At 43.7% G+C, this 7092-nt stretch overlaps 1 long non-coding RNA gene across 1 annotated transcript in view; it reads left to right on the top strand.

Moving 5' to 3' along the window:
• The window catches only part of LOC146775957 (uncharacterized), a 48811-nt gene extending 42891 nt beyond the window's left edge, over positions 1 to 5920 (top strand). The window contains exon 4 of the long non-coding RNA XR_014972020.1: positions 5803 to 5920. This is a non-coding gene — a long non-coding RNA (uncharacterized LOC146775957). The remainder of the gene's footprint in view (positions 1 to 5802) is intronic.
• The last annotated feature ends 1172 nt before the right edge of the window (positions 5921 to 7092 follow it).

The following is a 7092-nucleotide window of genomic DNA, read 5'->3' on the forward strand; positions in this document are numbered from 1 at the left end:
TCCCCTTCTAAGCTGCAATTCTGTGTCCAGCGAGTTGTTTATCTTGGACACTCGCTGTCCAAGGAGGGGAGGCAGCTTACACCCGACCGCATTCAGTTAATAGCTAACATGCCAATACCCAAGACACAAAAGGAGGTGCGGGCTTTCATAGGCCTCACTTCATATTGTAGACAGTGGATCCCTCAGTATGCATTTCTAGCAAAACCACTCATTCAGTTGACAACACAGGAGGCAGCCACATCGACTGTTCTCCCTTGGACTCAGGAACATACACAAGCTTTTGAAAGCTTAAAGAAAGCTCTATGCCAAGCACCTGTTTTAGCAACACCATGTTACAGAAAACATTTTACACTCTTTGTTACAGAACGCGAAGGTACTGCCTTGTCAGTACTCACACAGGAACAAGCAGGAGCACACAAACCATGTGCTTATTTTTCTAGTACATTAGATCCCGTAGCTCAGGCTTTGCCTGCGTGTCTGAAATCAGTGGCAGCGACAGCTTTAGCAATCAGACAAAGCGATGCCATAGTGTTAGGACATCCATTGACAGTTCAAGTACCACATGCAGTAGAGGTTCTTGTGAATCGAACGCAAACACAACATTTGACTATAGCAAGACTTACAGGGTACGAACTAACACTGTTTCAGCCACATATAGAAATCAGACGTTGTAATACATTAAATCCTGCCACACTTTTACCTGTAAATGGAACAGACCCACTAGCTCATGACTGTATTGAAGTTACTACAATCACGACGAAACCCAGACAAGACTTAACCGATGTCCCATTGTCAGACCCAGACCTGACGTTGTATGTAGATGGTTCATGTATGAGAACTAGTACAGGAGAACTAGTGGCCGCTTACGCAGTCACAACAGACACTGAAATCATTTAAACAAATTGCATAAATACCTTGTCCGCTCAAGCAGCAGAGCTCATCGCTCTGACACAAGCCTGTATTCAAGCCACAAATAAAAAAGTCAACATATACACTGATTCACGTTATGCATTCGGAGTTGTACATGACTTCGGCGTGCTGTGGCGAGAGAGAGGTTATTTAACTTCTCACGGTGCCCACATTCAGCACGGACCCCTCATTCATGCTTTATTAGATGCAATACATCTACCCACTGCAATATCAATTATGAAATGTAAAGCTCATACGAAAGTTACTGATATCATTTCTCAAGGCAATGATTTAGCTGACAGAACAGCTAAACAGACTGCTCAAACTCAAACATCCGACATGACAAAGACAATAGTCCTGACGCCAACACATTGTATGACGGTTAAAGATCCCGCTCTTGACGTAATCGACATACAGACACATGCTACACCAGACGAAATAAAGAAATGGACTGAGTTAGGAGGGATCCAAACGGATCAAGGATGGTTGATGAAGGAAAAGTCTGTGTGGTTCCTTCCTGATTCAATGGTCCAAGTTATAATTAACACTGTACATAGTCCAGCACATCTAGGAGAAAAAGCTATGCTAGATAGCATTCAACACATTTGGTTCAATAAACATTTACGAGCAGCAGCCAAACAAAAAGTTCGTACCTGTATGATCTGTTGCCAGTTTAACCCAGGAAAAAGCGTCCCCGTAGAACAGGGTGGATTTCAGCCTCCTGATCATCCTTTTGAAGTCCTCCAGATGGATTATATCCAGATGGAACGATGTAGAGGATTCAAATATGTTCTCGTAGTTGTGTGTGCTCTTTCCCGTTGGACGGAGGCATACCCGGTTTCAGATTACACTGCCCCGACTACTGCCAAACAGTTGGTTCGAGAATTCTTCCCACGATACGGTTTACCACGTGTTGTTCACTCAGATAGCGGCCAGCCGTTCTCGTCCGAATTAATGAAACACGTTTCGCTCCTGTTAGGCTATCAGTGGAAATTCCACTGTGTCCGACACCCCGAGGCAGCGGGTCTCGTAGAAAGACATAATCAGACTCTGAAAATAAGATTGTCCAAAATATGCAGAGAGAAAGGTGTTGACTGGGTAGTCGCATTACCAGTTGCACTCTTTTACATGAGAATGGTAGCACACTCTCGAACAGGGCTATCCCCGTATGAAGTGATCTTCGGCAGACCACCAAATATGTGGGGGACGCCCATACCACGCAAAATAACTGATATTGACTGTAATATGCTGACAGATTATTTGGCTTCCTTGATGTCTGCACTACAATCTTGTCGTTCACAGGTAGCTGCAGCTTTTCCTGACAACACTGAGGTGAAACCCCATGACGTAGTTCCGGGAGACTTGGTCCTCGTGAGGAACTTTGATCGAAAGACTCAGCTGGAACCTAGGTGGAGGACGCCCCAGCTGGTGTTGCTCACCACAAGAACAGCCGTGAAGATCGAGGGCAGGAAAGGCTGGATTCATTCAAGTCATATCAAGAAATTTCATGGACCACAATCAGAAGTGAATACCACACCTTGTGTGTCTTCACCCATTGACTCAAAACTTCCTTTTGTGGAAAAAAGTGATTCCGAACATTATAAATTAAAGCTCAGGCCCAATCAGTCGAGCAATTTGATTGTTTAAGTCCTCTCCAAGGTGAAGCGGTTGAATTGTCTCTGACATGTATCCCTTGGACCTGAATAGAGAAAACACCCGAAAAATGTTGAAACGACAGGCGTACTGTAAATCACTGCGTAGTCATTGCATAGTGACGTTATTAATTTTGTTTTTCTCAAGTCTTTTAATAATTACTGCAAGTATATTGTTGCACATATATTATCCTATTTCTAGACATGTTTACAATGTTACTGCCGAACATTCTTTTAGTGAATTACCTCCGCTTGAGTTGTCTTATAGATTTGCGCTGCGCAATAACACGTTTATTAATATGTTACATCATTCCCATCAGGTCAGCAATGCTACAAATTGTTGGATATGTGGCCGACTCCCTCCCTATCAGAATTATAAAGGAATTCTACCTCTCTTTCCATACCCGTTCACACACAACGGCTCCTGTGGAGCATGGTTTAGTCTACTTAATTCTCTAGATTCGAATTCTGCAGTTTATCAAGATAACTGGGTATGGGGAAATTTGAATTTAGTTTTACTTAAGGTCTGCTATCCTAACAAGGAGGGATTTCCCCAGAGAACGGGAACTGATCTCGAAAATGAAGTGTATGGATTAGGTAATTTTACGCTTAATCTTATGATCCTAAACGTCGAATCCGAAGCTACTCCAATTTTGCCCGTTATGTCAATATTTCCAGTAAAAGGTGAATTATGTGTAAGAAAGAATGGTTCCATACATATGGGCCATAGTAGATGCACCACTGTAGTAGAATTTAGTGATCAAGGCAAGTCTACATTTAGAGCTTCCCGCCATTCCTATTTCATATGTGGTCAGACGGCATATGTACGTTTGCCTCTAGACTGGGATGGTACCTGCTACATTGGATTTCTTTTGCCACCTGTTTTTCTAGCTCCTCCTGATTATCACAGAAATACTCATTTAGTATATAATAGAGTAAGGAGAGATCTCCCAATAGTCGATTATACTGAAACAGCATGGGAAAAATACACAGATTTCAATAAAGGTCTCTTTCCCTATATAGGTACAGTTACTAATAGTAAGCTGATACGTAGATTAACCAGAACCCTTGAAGCAGTAGTGAACGAAACTATTTCCGCCTTAGGCAATTTAACAGAAGAGCAGTCTGCTATGCGGATTGTTGTGCTTCAAAATCGTCTTGTCCTTGACGTCATCCTGGCCGATAGGGGCGGAGCTTGTAGGGTCATCGGATCAAGCTGTTGCATTTTCATACCAGAAAATTCGCCATCTGTATATAAAGCCATAACTCGCCTTCATAAGATTGTAAGCCAGATACACCAGAATCCAGGCACCTGGACTTGGTCCGGTTGGTTTTGGAATGTATTATCCACCTTTGGATGGAAGGTCCTATCCTTCCTAGGTATTGGCTTTCTCATACTATTCAGTTGCTGCTTATGCCTACAATGTGGACCAGCGATTTGTGGTCTGTGTGCCACATCGTGCATTCCACATCAAGATTTTCATTCAAGATCCCGGAAGAAGAAAGAAGAACAAATGATGCTATATGAACAGATCAATGGATTAATGAAGATTGATATCTCTTGACGGGCAAGTAGGGGACAAGGAGGGAATGTGGAAATATGGATTTTTCTGATCAGTTATGTCCCCTATCTTGGACCCCAACGGTTCTATGTGCATGTTACAAATACATGTATGTTCCCTCCAGTTCCAGTTATGAAGACGCAAACACATGTGCGTCCACCGTTAACATGTCCTCTGTTGATCCGCCATGAATGGGCCGGATATTCCATTCCTAAGTACGAAAGGCCACCGCCTTTATATGATTCACTTATGCCATTTTACAGTCCAGGCAAGTAGGCCCTGATTCTGTCATCAAGCTTTTCTTGCCTTCTGCCTCTGAAAACTCCAGTCTGAGCCTGCATCTGTGACCATGAACTTTGTCTCATTCTCTGCGCGGCTCATGAAGCCTGACATCAGCCTGCTGTCTGCCAAAAACTGTATTTCACCTTCGAAATTATCTACTCCGTTCCCTGCCCGATGCATTCCTGTCTAGTAGTTTAAGTAAACATTCTTCCAGCTACCGAGCAAAGGCCCGGCTTCTCTGTCTTTATGCAAGTAATTCATAGCCCTGTTACTATGGAAGATTCCGCCCTCGCATCTAGTGTAGACATTTAGACGCTTGTACACGCACTAACAGTCAGTATAGTCAGTATAGAATAAGATTCTACTCGAAGAGACCTCTCTTTTGGATAACATAGTTCTTTAAACATAGGATGTTAGATATGATTTGGGATTAGGTTGACTTGACCCTCCAGACTTCTGTCGCCACATGTAGAGCCAAATGTCAAGTCCCCTTCACCCCCTAGTTACACGTCAATCACACGTCATGCTGCTGCGCACGCATATCTGTCAAGTATTTCTGCTGACATTGCGAAATTCTTTCATGTAACCACCCTCTTATGACATCACATCTGATGACGTTCTTTAAATCACTCCCAGTTACGCCTATTTTTGCTACGTACGAATATATTATCACCACTATCAATTGTTACGCCTCTTGTATTTGCCTCACTGTAATGCCTATTGTATAAAAGTAATTGATTGTCAATAATGTATGTACTTCACTTCCTGAACCTTCGTGGTGATGGAACTTGGAGCAACCGATTATAATCGACCACTGGAATAAAGCCCATTCCGAACCTCTAATACCACGGATTCTGCCTCTTATTTACTGAGCTATTTTATTATGTTTCTGTATCAAATTAAGTCCCGGTAATGAAATTATTTACCACACCCTAAAAGACAACACTGCTCTATCCACAGCCAAAGCCCTTGTGAAGGAATTTTTCCCTAGGTTTGGAATGCCAAGAATGGTGTGGAGTGATAATGGGAGTGAGTTTGTGGGTCAAGTGATGAAGAATGTGTGTGAGGGAGTAGGGATAAAGCAGAAATTCCACGCTGCAAATCACCCCCAATCAGCTGGATTAGTAGAGCGCTACAATGGCGCTCTAAAACTCAAGCTGGCCAAAATCCAAGCGAGCTCAGGTCTTAAATGGCCTGACGCTCTGCCTCTAGCACTCCTGTCCACCAGAATGACTGTGCATTCACGAGTGGGACTTAGTCCCTACGAGGTCGTTTTTGGCCGCCCGGCCAATGTATGGGGTGTGCCAAGACCGACAAAATTCAGTGAAATCGAACACCCAGTACTGCTTGATTACTTGTATGAATTGACGGCTAAATTACGTGTTTTACACCAACAGGTGCACAATACTCTTCCCCAGGCCTCTGAGGCTCCAGGACACCCTATCGACCCTGGCACGTGGGTCTTGGTGGAAAATTTTCAGCGCAAGAGCAACGATGAGCCTCGTTGGATCGGCCCTCATCTCGTGCTCCTATCTACAAGATCAGCTGTTCGAGTAAAGGGGAAAAAGAACTGGATCCACGGCGCCCACGTGAAGAGGATGGATACCTTTGCCTCTGCCGTATGACCAGTGGGTCCAGGAGATTATCGCAGACTCTGAAACAGACACTGTACATCGTTTTGTGCCGTTCAGTGATGCACGCATAAAAGGCACAACTTCAGCACAGGAAAGTGACGGTATTTTGCAAGAAGCTGTGCCACAGTCAATTCGATTGGACACCACAGAGCCTGAACTCTTGTTTCAAGATCAGACAGTACCTGGCCGTTTTCATTATAATCTAAGACCAAGGCCTATGGACAAATAAATATTCTTTTTCCTTACCCTTTTTATTTTTTGATAACCAGAGCTCTCCCATCTGAAGGACTTTCTTGATTCTTGTTTTTCGAACCACCATCCGGGTTCAGCCGCAGGGTCGCGGTGCCAAGACTTTGGGGTACAGGCCGAAGACGTTAGGTCAACGGTTCTGGTTGGTCTAGGGCGTTCCCTGGACTGACAGGCGTACTCCTTAGCAGAAGATACTCACCCGCCGCGAGCGGCACGATTAGAGGATGGAGTTTTTCAAGATGGAGAGACCCGCTGAGGAAATGAACTTTAAAGCAAGAATGTGTAAAATAATGAAGAGCAAACGTTTTGTATTTTTATGCCTGTTTGTATTATGTAGTATGGTAGTGTTTACTGTAGGATTTGTATTCTTCTCCTCTCAAGAGCCCATTGCACCCACTGTACAGCCTATACCTCCTCCTACTATCTCCTCACACTCTTTTCACCCTCTGCCTGAACATGAACAAGCTAGACGGTCTGAATTTGTAAACAACTCGTTTATTCAGCTCCTGCACCAGTACCAACTAGTCATGAATACAACCAATTGCTGGGTGTGTGGTTTAATGCCACATACCATTAATAAGGGTATTCCCTATCTAGTGCTGCCGTTTAGTTACAATGGATCGTCATGGGCATTCCAGACCATGTTTCTCTTTGCACTAGATGCGTACTCCCCGCGACATCCGCGTTCCATCAGACCTAGCACCAATAACAAAGCTTTAATGAAAGGAGTTGCCGATATGAGCAGAGATATCGATGCATACTCATCCATTCCCAAAGAAGAATTGAGAGCTTATGTAGGGTGGA

This window comes from Triturus cristatus, chromosome 12 (assembly GCF_964204655.1).
Source record: "Triturus cristatus chromosome 12, aTriCri1.1, whole genome shotgun sequence".
Taxonomy (NCBI): Eukaryota; Metazoa; Chordata; class Amphibia; order Caudata; family Salamandridae; genus Triturus; species Triturus cristatus.